Genomic DNA, 18,897 nt, shown 5'->3' on the forward strand with positions numbered 1-18,897 from the left:
GCAAGGCCATTCAGAATTATAATTTCACTTCCAACTGGGCCACCTCACATGATTTCAAATTTTCCAATGTTAAAACTACCTTTTTTTTTTTTTTTTTTTTTTTTATAACAAGTCGGCCGTCTCCCACCGAGGCAGGGTGACCCAAAAAAGAAAGAAAATCCCCAAAAAGAAAATACTTTCATCATCATTCAACACTTTCACCACACTCACACATTATCACTGTTTTTGCAGAGGTGCTCAGAATACAACAGTTTAGAAGCATATACGTATAAAGATACACAACATATCCCTCCAAACTGCTAATATCCCAAACTTGATAACTGAAAAACAATGCCCTATCATCCCACATCCCATATTATGGCTTTGTGGCTTTACTATCTCAGAATGTGATAATCGAATTTCTTCTCCTTGATACTATCATAAAAATCTCGCGGTCTCCTTAAAAGCTGTGTTTACTCGGCTGAACCTATTTGAAACTTTTGCTCATTTTTCTTGGATAGGTGATAGGCACACTCTCTACTGATATACTGTTATTTGGTATGGGAAACTGCTTTCTTAACCATTAAATGGTCCAGACGTATATATACGTTCACGTGCGTAGCACCCCAAATGTATACACGTATATACGTTTTCTTTGTCATTCATTCAACATTGCCACTATAAGCCTGAGTCACCTAGACATGAGAGAATGGGTGTGCGCACTCACTGTGTGTCATATTAAAATAATTGGGGATGCCTGGGTACCATACGCTCTTTTTTCTTACTTAAAAAAAGACAATTTTTTTTCTCTCAAAAAATTTGGGGCGCTACGCGAGTGAACATATATACTTATACATTTGGACCGTTTAAGGGTTAATTATGATTTAGGGAAAAATGCTCAGTACCACTCTGCAAAGATTGCCAAGATGAGCTCTCTGTTCATCATATCTTAATCTTTTGTCATATCTTCAGAGAATGCAGAATTCACTTTTTAACATCTACAATGCCCTGATATGCTCACTCTGACTGACCTCCTCGCTGAAAGTCCCACCTTCACTGTGGACTCACTCTTTGACTTTTAAACACAAACCTATTGCACCATCATTGACATTAATTATGCACCCATACTAACTACTAACTTCACTGATGTCAGTCCTTACACATATCTACACTCCAGTACTGTATAACCCATACATGTTTACCTCTTGGTTTTTAATATAATGATAATTTGTGTCAATTTAATAGCAATAATAAGGAGTTGCTTACAAAATAAATTCAGCTATATAAACATTACAAAAGAACATTGAATTATATTCCTAAATAAAACTTGTTTTAATATTATGTTGACTCCCATCTAAAAAGCTGGCAAAGATGAGTAACTGTTATACAGGATTTTTACACAAGTTTCTGCGCTGTATGACCCTTATAGGTTTAGCGCTTCATTTTGATTATAATAAAAATAATCTTACACAAGTTAAAAGTTTTATAGTGGTTTTATGGGCATGCACACACCAGGGAAGACATGATAATAATATACATAATACTCAAGAGGATTGACAGGGCAGACATTGTTAGTCTGTTTAAGAGGCGAGAAACAGGTACTTGGGGGCACAGATGAGTCACAGGGATGCCAGGAAGTATTTCTTCAGTCTCAGAGTTGTTAGGGAATGGAATGACTTCAGTGAAGATGTGTAGGCAGATTTCATACATAATTTTAAGAATAGGTACTATAGGACCTATGAGGCTAAGAGTAAATCAGGCAAATAAGTTGAGAGGTGAGGCCAGGAGCTGAGAATCGACCCCGACAACCACATATAGGTGAATGTGAAAGAAAGAATATATACATACATACATACATACATACATACATACATACATACATTACATTACATTACATTACATTACGTACATACATACATACATACATACATACATACATACATACATGCATTACATACATACATACATACATACATACATACATACATACATACATACATACATACATATACACATACATATATACATATATGCATGTAGAGTTAACTTAGGATAAACTAATAAGGCCAAACAGTGTGACATTTCCATTTTGTTGGCCAAACAAATTAAAATAGCTACGAGTAAATTAAAGCCGCTACCAACACACAAACATTTGGTGAAATAATGACGACAGACCTATTAAAAAAAAAAATTTCGTATCAAGCAAGAAACACAACATAAAAGGATATCAATACAATCTAGAATGGACAAAATATTTTGTCAGAGAGAATGTATGAGAAAGTTTGTGTAGTAAGCGACGTCAACAGTGTGAGTAAGACATCGACCCGCTGCTGCTGCCTGGGTGTGTCCTCCTTCCTCATATATTACACACTTTTATCCTCTCTCTCATTACGCAAAACAAAATTATTACTAGAGAAACGATAACAACCATAGGCGACAGTTAATCTCTGCGAAGGTAAGTGTTTGTAATTAGTTATGTGATCTTCGTTTTGTCTTTTTTATCAAAATCAAATTTTTTTTTACTGTTTTGAGTAGTATATAAATTGTAGTTTACATGTAATAAAGTATTGTTAAGCACAAAGACACCACTAGCATGCATGAGCATTTCTGGCGGAAACATATTGCAAGGTTATTACCCCCACTTGTGGGTTTAGTGCTTAGTTATGATTGTATTAAATAATAATATTACTCCACTTGAAGGATATCTATGTATGTGATACAGTTAAATAATTAAAATGATCAAGTTTGAATTATAGGAGGTGAGAGGGACATAAAGTACTATATGCAATATGGACCTTTAACAAAGTCATGTACTGAAGAATAATTTTTCTTATTAAATCTGCAGTTTTCACAATGAATAGTCATTATTCTCATATTTAGGGGAAGTGCCAAATCCATAGGGGTCATGCATTGCCTGGGTAATGAAGGGCAATTAGGCTCGATCCAAGGAAGGGGAGGACAAGTCCAATTCCTTGGGTCAAGAGCCCTTCACTGACATCAAGGAACCTCTTTTAAGTGACTGATAAACAGGAATGGAGACTAAGGTCACAAAGATGTTACCATCCAAGTTTTGGGAACATTAAAGTACCATATAGGGCGGCAGTATCTACAAATGGATCGAAACTAGAGAATGAGACAGCTAGTGTGTTTTAACAGGAATATTGTGAAAAATACTGTTTACCTTCACTCTCAAGAATATAGAGTACAGAGCTCTGTTTGACAGAAAGGGCTCCATAGTATTCACTACAATAAGTGTTATTAGAACTTGTTACACAAGTCATCATTTGGATGATTATTCCAGAGGGCTGATAACCATGGATAACCTATGGAAGCTACATACTCTTACTTATTTCCATTGAGGTCTTTTAATTTTCTCCTTGGTATGTGACCTGCAAAAGAAAGCTAACACCCAGGTATGTACTTTCTGCTGGGCAAACAGTAACATGCCCAGTGTTTCCAATCATCCTGGGATCGAACTCAGGGCCTTTAATTGTGAGCTGGAGGTGCTACTACTTGATCCATGAACTAACCAGACTTCCTAACATTCATCTTATGTAAATTTCTGTTTCAAATAAATTTTTATTTTAATTTGATAGTCTGTCCTATTAATTTAATATCCCATCCAGAAGTTTATCATTGGTGAATCAAGACCTGATAAATATATTGTTATAAATTTGTTTTACATTTATGAAGAAAAATCCATGCGAGCAATTAAGCACGAGCAATGGAAGCTGGTCAGTCCTCTGCCGGGTAATTAAATGTGGGACAGCATGCTATCAATCAGTGTACATTTATTTTCAACAAATTTATTAAACGATCTTGAACCTTTTCCAAAAGGATTACATATTATGAAATGTAATAAGTTACAACATGAGGGTATAGCAGCACATACAGTAAACATTTAAAAGGAAAAGTTACACAATCAAACACTGTAACAAGATTTTAGTGACTCCAAAAGAAGAGTCTTAGATAATATATATTGGTTGGAAACCTAGAATGATCCCATGTATTCAGGTCTAGTCCTGCAGGAACACTATTTTAAAGTATGTATATGATGTATCCCTACAGTGAGTGCCTCACACTGGAATACTACACAGTGAAATAGTTAATGAGTCTGAGAAACCAGTGCTGATACTGTCTATGCACAACTCTCAATCCCTCATATACAAATAAACTTTATTTCCTTCTGCATTATAAAAAATGTACTTTTACATGTAATAAAGGTACATACAGTGGAACTCCGGATTTCGTACTTAATCTGTTCCAGAATGTCGGTCTAAATCCGAAACGTACGAAAACCGAAGTAATATTTCCCATAAGAAATAATGTAAATACAATTAATCAAGTTCAGTCACCCAAAAATATTAACAAAAAATACATTTTTTAAAGAATATAGTTTTACATACAGAAAACAATGAGAAATAAATATAAAGCACTAATGAAATGGATAAATGAACATTTAAATCAATATTACATACCTTTATTCAAGACTTGTTGGCGTATGGAAGAAGGCGAGGAGGGGAGAGAGACAGGAGAGCTTATTGTTTGGAAGGGGAATCCCCTTCTGTAAGGACTTCAGGGTTACTTCCCTTCTTTGTCTTTTACTGGCACTGGACCCCTGTCACACTAAAAATCTGTCCAGAGAGCTCTGTTTCTGGCATCTCTTTAAGATTTGCCTAAAATGGGACAAGGTATTGTCACAGAACATGCTGCAGATATGGCTTGTATAAGCTTGGTCAGGGTGATATTTTTCCACCAAAGTTTGCAACTCGTTCCACCTTGCACACATGTCCTTAATCACTGAAGAAGGCACCTTCTTCCCTCTCTCTTCCTCCTCCTCTGAAGCAATTTCTTCAGCTGCAGTCTGTTGCTGTTCCAGTTGAAGGTCTTGCAGCTCTTCAGTGGTTAACTCTTCTCTGTGGTCCTCCACCAACTCTTCCACATCCTGCCACTCTGTGGTCCTCCACCAACTCTTCCACATCCTGGCCACTTACCTCTAACATCATGGACATCCCCAAAGACAGTAGATTCCACAACAGGCATAGGGTCGTCAGGGTCAGCCTCAAACCCTTAAAAATTCTTGTCGAGGAAACATTCTGGCCACAATTTTCTCCAAGCAGAGTTCAAAGTCTTGGAAGTCACTCCCTGCCAAGCCTTATCTATAAGGCTTATGCAATGGAGGATATTGAAGTGATTCATCCAGAACTCTCTTAGGGTCAATTCAGTGTCCAAGGACACTTCAAAGCACCTTGGAACGTTGCTTTCGTGTAGAGTTTTTTGAAGTTAGAAATGACCTGCTGGTCCATGGGGTGGATGAGAGGAGTGGTGTTAGGAGGCAAGAACTCCACTGTTATAAAACTGAAGTCCATAAACAATTGGTCTTCCAAGTCTGGAGGATGAGCAGAAGCATTGTCCAGTACCAGGAGGCACTTGACTAGCAATTTATTTTCCAGAAGGTGTTTTCTCACACTTGGGCCAAATACGTCATGGACCCAGTCAAGGAAAATTTGCCTCGTGACCCATGCATTATTATTAGCTTTCTGCATCACACACAGTTTACTCTTGATGACATATTTTTTATTGAACACTCAGGGATTTTCAGAGTGATGCTCCACTAAAGGCTTCACTTTGAAATCCCCACTAGCATTACCACAGAACAAAAGAGTTAGCCTAGCCTTCATAGGTTTGTGTCCTGGCAGTGCCTTAACCTCCTGCATGATGTAGGTCCTCTTCGGCATTTTCTTCCAAAAGAGGCCTGTTTCATCACAATTGAACACTTGTTGGGGGATGAATCCTTCAGCTTCTAGGTACTCCTTGAATTCATCAACGAATTCTTTGGCTGCACGTTTGTCTGAACTAGCAGCCTCATCATGCCCTACAACACTGTGTATGGCACTACGCTTCTTGAATCTGTTGAACCAGCAACTGCTGGCCTTAAATTCACTAACAGCAGCATTCGTTCCAGGCATTTTCTTTACGAGATCCACATGCAACTGCCTTGCCTTTTCGCAAATGATCGACTCCACAACACTATCTCCTGCTATCTGTTTTTTGTTGATCCACACCAACAACAACTCCACATCTTCGATTGTTTGTGATCTCTGTTTTGTTAGCATATTTACCCCTTTTGCAACTTTAGCTTCCTTGATTTCTACTTTCCTTGCCAGGATGGAACAGATTGTTGATTTCGACTTCCCGTACGTCCTGGCAAGCGCGGCTAAACGTATGCCACTTTCGTATTTTTCTACAATCTCTTTCTTGAATTCTAACATGTTTCTCACCTTCTTTACCAAAGGGCTGGCACTAGGAACTTTTTTTGGGTCCATGGTGGCTTATTTTGCAGTGGCACTCAATGGTTAAACACAAAAAACAATGGATTATTACGAAATGTTTTAGATGAACATGCGAAGACTGAGAGCCAGATTGAGACACGTACGCATGAGTGGCGGCTTCCCAGGTGGGCGGATGCATCTGATATGTACGATTTCCAGGTGGAGGTACGAAATCCGGACCAAAATTTCGCCCCAAAAAGTGATCTAGATTTGAAACGTACGATATTCGGTGCGTATGAAATCCGGAGCTCCACTGTACCACTAAACATTCATAACACAAAATTTAATTGATACTGTATTGTAAACATCTTGCTTATCAAAGTACACTGTAGAACCATTAAAAAGAGCCAGTAAGTGTTGAAGTATACTACAGTTTCATTAATAGGCTAAAGTTAGGTCAGACTAAGCTAACAGGTTACGGCTACACTTTATCACATTAAAAAAAGTAGTGCTAATCCTGTATGGGTTATACAGTTCTTGGTTACAAATGCAAAAAAAGATTCTTTTCTGAAACTGCATTCACTGCCAGATCTCTAAAACAACAAAACCTGTTTTAGATACCACAGAATGAAAATCATCTTCGAAAATGACTTGCTACTGTGAAAATCCTTTACAATGCTTAAAATGTTTGAGAGGTGGAACAAGTGGCAGCATTAAGGTGATGCTTGTGGGCTGTGCCTCTAAAATTTCCTCAGACCCCAGAGCCTCCAAATTAAAAATCATAAGCTTGCTTCAAAACAAGCCAGATAGCCACCATTATGCCTCCTCAATACAGAAATTCTGCCTTCCCATTGCGTACCAAGCAAATAACAACGAAAGCGCAAGCCCATTTGCTACAAATCGCCAGAAAACTGAGTGAAATGTTAACATATGCCCAGATAAAACTGTTCATAAAAATTTATGTAAGCAAAAGAAAAGGCTAAAAAGGCAACTCATTTAAGTGCTTAACATCTTCACATTGCTTTTCACAGGCATCACTAAACTCAACTTTACATATCAGGAGTGATGTGTCACAATATGCTATAATTCATGCAGTCATCAAGAGGAGAGAGAACCCTTAAACTCTTATTAGTGCTTTGGTCCTGGGACCTTGACCAAAACGTTTTCTAATATGCCCTAGTGTTTGTTCACATGTCTTTTTAAACCAATTTGTTGGTATCAGTTACCAAGGTTTATACCAAACTCTATTAGTTCCAGAAATCCGTCAAGGGTCAGAAGGGACACTTTGACACTGGTGAGGGATTATGATCTATAGAATGAGCCACTCTTCCTTTCTTTGGATAAAATCTGAATACCTTCCATTAATCAGGTGTTATGACCCTTAAAAGTTTAGTGCTTTCCCTTAAGTATAATTAGATTATTTCCATGAAGCAGCTGACACCTTAAAATGCCACTTAATGGTTTAAATTTAGAGTTACACTTTAATACTGGTTATTTGGTCCTATTTATGATATAGTGCTCATATAATATCCTTGTGTGTAATTAGTGATTAAGGCCACAGAGCTCGCAGCTAATTTTTTAGGTCTTATAGCCATAGTCGAGGAGAGGTCTATTACCTCTCATTACTAACTAGAGGTGGGATGATACCAAAATTCTTGCCAATACCAATACTCAATTTTGAGCCTATATCAATACCATCAAAATTAGCTGATAACCACCAATGATGATATGTTACCACTGCCCTATTACTGACCATAGTAAGATACAGCGACATAGAGTAAGGAAGAAAGAATGGGAAAACTAGGAAATATTTTATAGATGAAAGAGATGAGAGGAGAATGATCAGGAGCAATAATCAGCTTTACTGTTAGTGTGGGGATAATTAGTTAGGGAAGGAGAGAGTATTTAGCCTCTCTACTGCTATTTACAGCCATTTTTGTCATCATTCTTCACTTCACCTACTGCTGGTAAATTACAGGCCAGTCCATCTTGGTCTGTTGCCTAGGAGGTTGCTCCTGACAATTTTCCAGAGGTTGTCTAGGGACGCCTAATCAAATTACACAAAAAATATATCAACTGCTGATTTAATAAGATGTCCAGCTTGGTAAAAAGAGGATGTGAGGGCTGTGGCTCATGTGACTTAGGCTATTGCATGGGTGAGGGCTGGTGATGTAGGATATAGGCGAGTGGTTTAGCAAGTATAAAAGTGCCTTGGTTTTGTTCTATAGTATCGAAAGTTTGAATGCAGGTAACGTCCATGCACTTCGTCCTAACTCTTCTATTTACTACTCACCATGTGGAATTCTGTTGGTGTCCAGAGCCATTTGGAAGACGTCTTGAGGGCTAGTTGATGTTCCTATGGACACCAAATTCCAGAATTTTTTTCGTCAGCTACCCAGTTTCTTCTTCCCACCCTCACTTGCCTGGCCTCCTTCCCTCCCTCACTTGCCTGGCCTCCTTCCCTCCCTCACTTGCCTGGCCTCCTTCCCTCCCTCACTTGCCTGGCCTCCTTCCCTCCCTCACTTGCCTGGCCTCCTTCCCTCCCTCACTTGCCTGGCCTCCTTCCCTCCCTCACTTGCCTGGCCTCCTTCCCTCCCTCACTTGCCTGGCCTCCTTCCCTCCCTCACTTGCCTGACCTTCTTACCTCCCTCACTTGCCTGTGCTACTTCCCTCCCTCACTTGCCTGGCCTCCTTCCCTCCCTCACTTGCCTGGCCTCCTTCCCTCCCTCATCTGCCTGGCCTCCTTCCCTCCCTCACTTGCCTGGCCTCCTTCCCTCCCTCACTTGCCTGGCCTCCTTCCCTCCCTCACTTGCCTGGCCTCCTTCCCTCCCTCACTTGCCTGGCCTCCTTCCCTCCCTCACTTGCCTGGCCTCCTTCCCTCCCTCACTTGCCTGGCCTCCTTCCCTCCCTCACTTGCCTGGCCTCCTTCCCTCCCTCACTTGCCTGGCCTCCTTCCCTCCCTCACTTGCCTGGCCTCCTTCCCTCCCTCACTTGCCTGGCCTCCTTCCCTCCCTCACTTGCCTGGCCTCCTTCCCTCCCTCACTTGCCTGGCCTCCTCTCCCTCACTTGCCTGGCCTCCTTCCCTCCCTCACTTGCCTGGCCTCCTTCCCTCCCTCACTTGCCTGGCCTCCTTCCCTCCCTCACTTGCCTGGCCTCCTTCCCTCCCTCACTTGCCTGGCCTCCTTCCCTCCCTCACTTGCCTGGCCTCCTTCCCTCCCTCATCTGCCTGGCCTCCTTCCCTCCCTCACTTGCCTGACCTCCTTCCCTCCCTCACTTTCCTGGCCTCCTTCCCTCCCTCACTTGCCTGGCCTCCTTCCCTCCCTCACTTGCCTGGCCTCCTTCCCTCCCTCACTTGCCTGGCCTCCTTCCCTCCCTCACTTGCCTGGCCTCCTTCCCTCCCTCACTTGCCTGGCCTCCTTCCCTCCCTAACTTGCCTGGCCTCCTTCCCTCCCTCACTTGCCTGGCCTCCTTCCCTCCCTCACTTGCCTGGCCTCCTTCTCTCCCTCACTTGCCTGGCCTCCTTCCCTCCCTCACTTGCCTGGCCTCCTTCCCTCCCTCACTTGCCTGGCCTCCTTCCCTCCCTCACTTGCCTGGCCTCCTTCCCTCCCTCACTTGCCTGGCCTCCTTCCCTCCCGCACTTGCCTGGCCTCCTTCCCTCCCTCACTTGCCTGGCCTCCTTCCCTCCCTCACTTGCCTGGCCTCCTTCCCTCCCTCACTTGCCTGGCCTCCTTCCCTCCCTCACTTGCCTGGCCTCCTTCCCTCCCTCACTTGCCTGGCCTCCTTCCCTCCCTCACTTGCCTGGCCTCCTCTCCCTCACTTGCCTTGCCTCCTTCCCTCCCTCACTTGCCTGGCCTCCTTCCCTCCCTCACTTGCCTGGCCTCCTTCCCTCCCTCACTTGCCTGGCCTCCTTCCCTCCCTCACTTGCCTGGCCTCCTTCCCTCCCTCACTTGCCTGGCCTCCTTCCCTCCCTCATCTGCCTGGCCTCCTTCCCTCTCTCACTTGCCTGACCTCCTTCCCTCCCTCACTTGCCTGGCCTCCTTCCCTCCCTCACTTGCCTGGCCTCCTTCCCTCCCTCACTTGCCTGGCCTCCTTCCCTCCCTCACTTGCCTGGCCTCCTTCCCTCCCTCACTTGCCTGGCCTCCTTCCCTCCCTCACTTGCCTGGCCTCCTTCCCTCCCTCACTTGCCTGGCCTCCTTCCCTCCCTCACTTGCCTGGCCTCCTTCCCTCCCTCACTTGCCTGGCCTCCTTCCCTCCCTCACTTGCCTGGCCTCCTTCTCTCCCTCACTTGCCTGGCCTCCTTCCCTCCCTCACTTGCCTGGCCTCCTTCCCTCCCTCACTTGCCTGGCCTCCTTCCCTCCCTCACTTGCCTGGCCTCCTTCCCTCCCTCACTTGCCTGGCCTCCTTCCCTCCCTCACTTGCCTGGCCTCCTTCCCTCCCTCACTTGCCTGGCCTCCTTCCCTCCCTCACTTGCCTGGCCTCCTTCCCTCCCTCACTTGCCTGACCTCCTTCCCTCCCTCACTTGCCTGGCCTCCTTCCCTCCCTCACTTGCCTGGCCTCCTTCCCTCCCCCACTTGCCTGGCCTCCTTCCCTCCCCCACATGCCTGGCCTCCTTCCCTCCCTCACTTGCCTGGCCTTCTTGCCTCCCTCACATGCCTCGCCTCCTTCCCTCCCTCACTTGCCTGGCCTCCTTCCCTCCCTCACTTGCCTGGCCTCCTTCCCTCCCTCACTTGCCTGGCCTCCTTCCCTCCCTCACTTGCCTGGCCTCCTTCCCTCCCTCACTTGCCTGGCCTCCTTCCCTCCCTCACTTGCCTGGCCTCCTTCCCTCCCTCACTTGCCTGGCCTCCTTCCCTCCCTCACTTGCCTGGCCTCCTTCCCTCCCTCACTTGCCTGGCCTCCTTCCCTCCCTCACTTGCCTGGCCTCCTTCCCTCCCTCACTTGCCTGGCCTCCTTCCCTCCCTCACTTGCCTGGCCTCCTTCCCTCCCTCACTTGCCTGGCCTCCTTCCCTCCCTCACTTGCCTGGCCTCCTTCCCTCCCTCACTTGCCTGGCCTCCTTCCCTCCCTCACTTGCCTGGCCTCCTTCCCTCCCTCACTTGCCTGGCCTCCTTCCCTCCCTCACTTGCCTGGCCTCCTTCCCTCCCTCACTTGCCTGGCCTCCTTCCCTCCCTCACTTGCCTGGCCTCCTTCCCTCCCTCACTTGCCTGGCCTCCTTCCCTCCCTCACTTGCCTGGCCTCCTTCCCTCCCTCACTTGCCTGGCCTCCTTCCCTCCCTCACTTGCCTGGCCTCCTTCCCTCCCTCACTTGCCTGGCCTCCTTCCCTCCCTCACATGCCTCGCCTCCTTTCCTCCCTCACTTGCCTGGCCTCCTTCCCTCCCTCACTTGCCTGGCCTCCTTCCCTCCCTCACTTGCCTGGCCTCCTTCCCTCCCTCACTTGCCTGGCCTCCTTCCCTCCCTCACTTGCCTGGCCTCCTTCCCTCCCTCACTTGCCTGGCCTCCTTCCCTCCCTCACTTGCCTGGCCTCCTTCCCTCCCTCACTTGCCTGGCCTTCTTCCCTCCCTCACATGCCTCGCCTCCTTTCCTCCCTCACATGCCTCGCCTCCTTCTCTCACCTTACTAACATCATTTCCTACGCTAAGCAACAAACAGGAGTTGGGAATAAAGACACATTGTTTAAAAACGGCCTAATGTCTTTTTATTATTGTCTGGCACAATATTTTTGACCACATGCCGCTCTTAAATTCGTATTATCTTGATCATTCATGGTGTGGCAGTTTGCAGGCATTAGGCTCCCATTTTGTGTTTTATGCGCGCTGTTATTCTCTTATAAAATATCTTGGATTTCTCATAAACTGTTTTATAGCACATGAGATCTCGTAATTCTTGTTTTGTAGTAGGTTTATGCGGCTTATCTCTTACTGACTACCTTTCTCTTACTGTCAGCCTTTCTCACTGACTGGCTTTCTCTCTTGCCGACTTCCTTTCTCCCTTATTGACTGCCTTTTTCTCTCACTGACAGCTTCTTGTTCTCCATTACTCTCTTATCTCTTGTTAAAAGTTTTATGCAGCCCCTCTCACTTAATGACTGATAATTTTTTTTTTTAGCTAAAGGCTATACAGGAGTTAGGCTACGAGTTTTTGCCTGACCTTATTAGTGCTATTATTATAGTGATTTTTTTTAATAAGCAGTATACATAGAGGGAGCTGGGTGAGTTTGTTGACAGTTGTTAGAGGGAGCTGGGCGAATTTGTTGACAGTTGTTAGAGGGACCTGGGTGAATTTGTTGACAGTTGTTAGAGGGAGCTGTGTGAATTTGTTGACAGTTGTTAGAGGGACCTGGGTGAATTTGTTGACAGTTGTTAGAGGGACCTGGGTGAATTTGTTGACAGTTGTTAGAGGGACCTGGGTGAATTTGTTGACAGTTGTTAGAGGGACCTGGGTGAATTTGGAGCAGGATAACAGTTCTAAAATCACTGTCTGAAGTCTGTTTATAATGCGGGTCAGTCGAGGAATGAAGGATCTTTGGAAGTGATGTCTTTGAGATTGTTACAGCCAAAGTTACTAAGACGTAATTACTGACTTGTGGTATAGTAGTTTTTATTACATTCACAGGGGCAGTGCTAAGTTCGTAGGGGCTGTAAGTGCCTGGGAGAATGGGGAAGCAATTACGTTTGAACCAAGAAAGGGAAGATCATGTCTAATGCTATGGACCAAGAACGTCACCGGCGTCAGGTAGTCTCTCTTGAGGGGGTTGTGGTATAATAGTGGTGTGGTGGTTCACGAAGTTGAGCCAGGCGGGGCACCTAGGGAACACTGGCTGTGTACACACCAGCAAGGCCACGGACTTCTCTGGTGTTGAAGGCTCCGCTCAAGTGACACCTCTCATCCAACCCGACTTTGTCAAGGCCAGAGATGAGCGGCTGTGTGTTCCTCTTGCCAACCCCCTCAAGGGAAGAGGTTTGAGGCCAGCAAGGGGCCCATGATTCAAGAAATTGAACTTATCTTCCCTTTCCATGAATTGAGCTGTATAGCCCTTGTGGCTTAGCGCTTCTTTTTGATAATAATAATAATAATAATAATAATCCATGGATTGAACCTGATTGCCTCCCATTCCAGCAGGCGTTATATGATTCCTCAGGGTTTTTGCGTTCCGCATAAATAAGAACATAAGAACATAAGAAAGGAGGAACACTGCAGCAGGCCTGTTGGCCCATACTAGGCAGGTCCTTTACAATTCATCCCACTAACAAAACATTTGCCCAACCCAATTTTCAATGCCACCCAAGAAACAAGCTCCGATGTGCAAGTCCCACTCAAATCCAACCCCTCCCACTCATGTACTTATCCAACCTAAATTTGAAACTACCCAAAGTCCTAGCCTCAATAACCCAACTAGGTAGACTGTTCCACTCATCAACTACCCTATTTCCAAACCAATACTTTCCTATGTCCTTTCTAAATCTAAACTTATCTAATTTAAATCCATTACTGCGGGTTCTCTCTTGGAGAGATATCCTCAAGACCTTGTTAATATCCCCTTTATTAATACCTATCTTCCACTTATACACTTCGATCAGGTCTCCCCTCATTCTTCGTCTAACAAGTGAATGTAACTTAAGAGTCTTCAATCTTTCTTCATAAGGAAGATTTCTAATGCTATGTATTAATTTAGTCATCCTACGCTGAATGTTTTCTAACGAATTTATGTCCATTCTGTAATATGGAGACCAGAATTGAGCTGCATAATCTAGATGAGGCCTTACTAATGATGTATAAAGCTGCAGTATGACCTCTGGACTTCTGTTGCTTACACTTCTTGATATAAATCCCAGTAATCTATTTGCCTTATTACGTACGCTTAGGCATTGCTGTCTTGGTTTAAGGTTGCTGCTTACCATAACCCCCAAGTCCTTTTCGCAATCTGTATGGCTAAGTTCTACATTATTTAACTTATAAGTGCTAGGGTTATGGACACTCCCGAGCTTCAGAACCTTGCATTTATCTACATTGAACTGCATCTGCCACTTTTCTGACCAAGAGTAGAGTTTGTCTAAATCCTCCTGAAGTTCCCTAACATCTACGTTTGAATCAATTATCCTACCTATCTTCGTGTCATCGGCGAATTTGCTCATATCACTAGCAATTCCTTCATCAAGATCATTGATATATATTATAAACAACAACGGGCCCAAGACTGATCCCTGTGGAACGCCACTTGTTACTGATCCCCACTCGGATTTAACCCCATTTATGGACACTCTCTGCTTCCTGTCTGTGAGCCATGACTCGATCCACGAGAGCACCCTTCCCCCAATGCCATGAGCTGCTACTTTCTTCAACAGTCTTTGGTGCGGAACTCTATCAAATGCCTTACTAAAATCTAAGTAAACAATATCAAATTCTTTATCGTGGTCAACAGCCTCAAAAGCTTTACTGAAGAAAGTTAATAAATTAGTTAGACAAGACCGGCCTCTTGTGAATCCATGCTGAGTATCATTAATCAAGCTATGCTTATCGAGATGGCTTCTTATAATCTCAGCTATAATTGACTCTAGCAACTTGCCTACAATTGAGGTCAGGCTTATTGGGCGGTAATTTGACGGTAACGACTTGTCCCCTGTTTTAAAAATAGGAATTACATTAGCCATCTTCCACATATCAGACACTACACCTGTTTGAAGAGATAAATTAAAAATATTAGTTAATGGTTCACAGACTTCCATTTTGCATTCCTTAAGAACCCTTGAAAAAACCTCATCAGGACCCGGTGACTTATTTTGCTTCAGTCGGTCTATCTGCTTCACAACCATTTCACTAGTGACTATGATGTTACATAATTTATCTTCTTCTGGCCCACTATAAAAATTAATTACCGGAACACTACTAGTGTCTTCCTGTGTAAAAACCGAGAGAAAATAATTATTTAAAATCGAGCACATTTCATTCTCTTTGTCAGTAAGATGCCCATAGTTATTTTTAAGGGGACCTATCTTATCTCTGACTTTTGTTCTATATACCTGGAAAAAACTTTTTGGATTAGTTTTAGAATCCCTAGCAACTTTAATTTCATAGTCCCTTTTAGCTTTTCTTATCCCCTTTTTAATGTCCCTCTTAATGTCAATATACTGATTCATAAGATGACCCTCGCCTCTTTTGATACGCCTATAAATTCCTTTCTTATGCCCTAGTAGATATTTCAGCCTATTATTCATCCATTTTGGGTCATTTCTATTTGATCTAATTTCCTTATAAGGGATAAACGTTCTTTGAGCAGCATGTATTGTGTTCAGAAAACTGTCATATTGATAGCTCTCTTCGTTACCCCAGTCAACAGATGATAGGTGTTCTCTAAGCCCATCGTAATCTGCTAAGCGAAAATCTGGGACTGTTACTGAGTTATCCCTACTATCATACTTCCATTCAATTCTAAATGTAATTGATTTGTGGTCGCTAGCACCCAGTTCCTCTGAAACTTCTAAATTATTAACAAGGGATTCATTGTTTGCCAGAACTAAGTCAAGCAGGTTATTTCCCCTTGTAGGTTCTGTCACAAACTGCTTCAAAAAACAATCCTGAACTACTTCTAAGAAATCGTATGATTCTAAATTCCCAGTCAAGAAATTCCAATCAATATGACTAAAGTTAAAGTCTCCTAGAATTACTACATTATCGTGCCTTGTGGCCCTAACAATTTCCTCCCATAGTAGTCTCCCCTGGTCCCTATCTAAATTTGGGGGACGGTATATCACACCTAAAATTAATTTTTCATGCCCCTCTGAAAATTCTATCCAAACAGACTCTGTATGTGTTACTTCAGACTTAATACCCGTTTTTATGCAACAGTTCAAGCGATCTCGGACATACAATGCCACCCCACCCCCCTTCCCGATACTTCTATCTACTTGGAACAATTTAAAACCCTGAATGTGACATTCTGCAGGCATGTCCCGACTTTTTGAATTAAACCACGTCTCAGTAATGGCAAATACATCTATGTTACCTGCACTAGCAACTAGTCTCAACTCGTCCATCTTATTCCTAGCACTGCGACTATTTGTGTAATATATACTTAAGGACCCTCCTTTCTCTTTATCATTCCTGCTCCTTTCTGTTATTCCACTAAACCTATTACTGTCCTTGTCAATTAGTGCCACTGGCCTTCCGATATCCACCTCATTTTGCCTATTACTAGTTCTCCTAGTACTCATATTACTACCCTGAGACTTCACAGTTTTCCCGCAGAAACCCATACCACTAACTATTCCTAGTTTAAAGACCTAACAGCTCCCTCCACTGCGTTGGCCAGTGCTCCCACCCCACACCTAGACAAGTGAACCCCATCCCTGGCATACATGTCATTTCTGCCATAGAAGAGGTCCCAGTTGTCAATGAATGTTACCGCATTTTCCTTACAGTATTTGTCCAGCCAGCAATTGACACCAATTGCTCTGGACAACCATTCATTTCCAACTCCTCTCCTTGGCAAAATGCCACATATGACAGGTTTCCCACCCTTCTTCCTAATTATCTCTATTGCTGACCTATACCTGCTAATCAGGTCCTCACTCCTACGTCTGCCAACATCGTTGCCTCCAGCACTGAGACAGATAATAGGATTGCTCCCATTACCTCTCATGATGTCATCCAGACGGCTAACAATATCCTTCATCCCAGCCCCAGGAAAACACACTCTCTGCCTCCTACTCCTATCCTTCAAACAGAATGCCCTATCCATGTACCTAATCTGACTATCCCCAACAACAACAATGTTTTTACCTTCCTTGGCGTCGTCCGTAGTGATGCTCCGAGTAGTCGACTCAAATTCGCCAGGTAGCATTACACCACTTGTAGAATTCGTCATGACGTTCTCGATGGTCTTCGTTGGGGTTTCTAGGGATGTCTCACTCACGTCTGCCAATGCTTCCTTGGTGCTCGTTGTGGCATTCCCAGTAGAACACTCACATTCGTCAGGTAGCACCGAGAATGAGTTGGAAGTTTCCACGGCAGTCTTCTGGTTTCTCGTTGTTTCTGCCTCTCCAACCGTTTTCTTAATCTTCAGCTTGGTTCCATGTTGCCCGACCACTGACCAAGCTCCCCTCTTAACCTGGGGACTCACAACAGGAGGATTACTACGAATCCTCTTGTTCTCCTCCGTTAATCGCCGTATCTCCAGTTTAGCAACTCTGAGTTCTTCTCTCAGCTGCTGGTAAAGCTGCTCAAGAGAGGGCATCCTGGTTCAGATTCACAGAGAGCACACAAACAGGTCTTCACAGAGCTAAGTACACGTCACCACTTCTTACCAACATGTGTGTGCAATTAATAACCACATTTGAACTATATTGTGCTATCACATCTAGATTATTATTATAATTAAAACTAAGTACCAAGCCATCTGGGTCATACAGAGATGTATCGTCTACAATATTGTTCTGCGCTCACAACTCCGTTCAAGACGAGAAATATCAGATATGGAGAATAAAAAGATTATTTGTTGCCTGCATAAATGACGTCTACCACTGACAAGTGTTCACCATACGTTGATGCTCCATCTTCAGTTTTTTTAATTAATCGAAAGATTAAGTTTTAGCCGATTTAAATATATAAAACAGGCTGTCTTTTAGTAGCCCTGAATGACCCATATGAGTTTAATACTTTATAATATATTTATAATTTAGTTATGCAAAAAATTTATTTATGATAGTGACCTCCACAGTATGCTTAGCCCACACAGTATAGCCCTTGTGGCTTAGTGCTTCTTTTTGATTATAATAATAATTAGCTCACACATTATCTGCAACGGTACTACCATACTTATAATGAAATGACGTAATTTCTGAATTCCCCATGACCTTGGTAAAGCAGGTTGATAGTATTTAAGAGTGCGGATATATGGCTTCCATTGTTGCTCGGCTGCCAGAGGTTTAGCTGGAGGATGTAAGGATTCAGCACACAGCCTTGGTGTTATTACCTGACATGATGACCTCGTTTGCTTTACTTTGCGGGTGTTAAAACCTGTAGAGATCATGCAGCACCTGGGGAAGGGGAAGTAATCAGGTTTGGTCTGAGAAGGGGAAGAGTAGCTCTAAGTTATTTGATCAAGAGACCTTCACCGGCGTCAAGGCACTCTCTTGAACGGACTGGTTAATGGAGAAATGCGGGTAACTGGAATTTCTATAATGTGTGCATGTGGAAGGTGGTTCCTATCTGTGTGACTATGATGATGATATACTAAAGGATGGAATATGACAGATCATACATCCCGCGTAATTAAGTGTAACAAACACCATCCTGCATGTTGGAATATGACAGAAAAATCATCCTTCTTGTTGGAATGTGAAGGGAAAAACATCCTTGTAATGAAGTACGACAGTAAAACCAAAGGAAAACCTTAATACGCTTGAATTGTTCTTTGAAACGTAAAGAGAAACACTTGATTATATATACCTGGAGGATGCTTGAGGGCCTCGTCCCTAACCTGTATACCTCCCTAACTACTTACTACAGTGAAAGATGTGGGAGTTTACCTGGAGAGAGTTCCGGGGGTCAACGCCCCCGCGGCCCGGTCTGTGACCAGGCCTCCTGGTGGATCAGAGCCTGATCAACCAGGCTATTACTGCTGGCTGCACGCAAACCAACGTACGAGCCACAGCC

At 43.7% G+C, this 18,897-nt stretch overlaps 1 protein-coding gene across 1 annotated transcript in view; it reads left to right on the forward strand.

Moving 5' to 3' along the window:
* The first annotated feature begins 2,294 nt into the window (after positions 1 to 2,294).
* unc-104 (kinesin family member unc-104) overlaps positions 2,295 to 18,897 on the forward strand; it is a 187,863-nt gene continuing 171,260 nt past the window's right edge. The window contains exon 1 of the mRNA XM_053773868.2: positions 2,295 to 2,434. The gene's annotated coding sequence lies outside the window, so the exon portion shown is untranslated. The remainder of the gene's footprint in view (positions 2,435 to 18,897) is intronic.

The sequence above is a fragment of the Cherax quadricarinatus genome, chromosome 7 (genome assembly GCF_038502225.1).
Source record: "Cherax quadricarinatus isolate ZL_2023a chromosome 7, ASM3850222v1, whole genome shotgun sequence".
NCBI lineage: Eukaryota > Metazoa > Arthropoda > Malacostraca > Decapoda > Parastacidae > Cherax > Cherax quadricarinatus.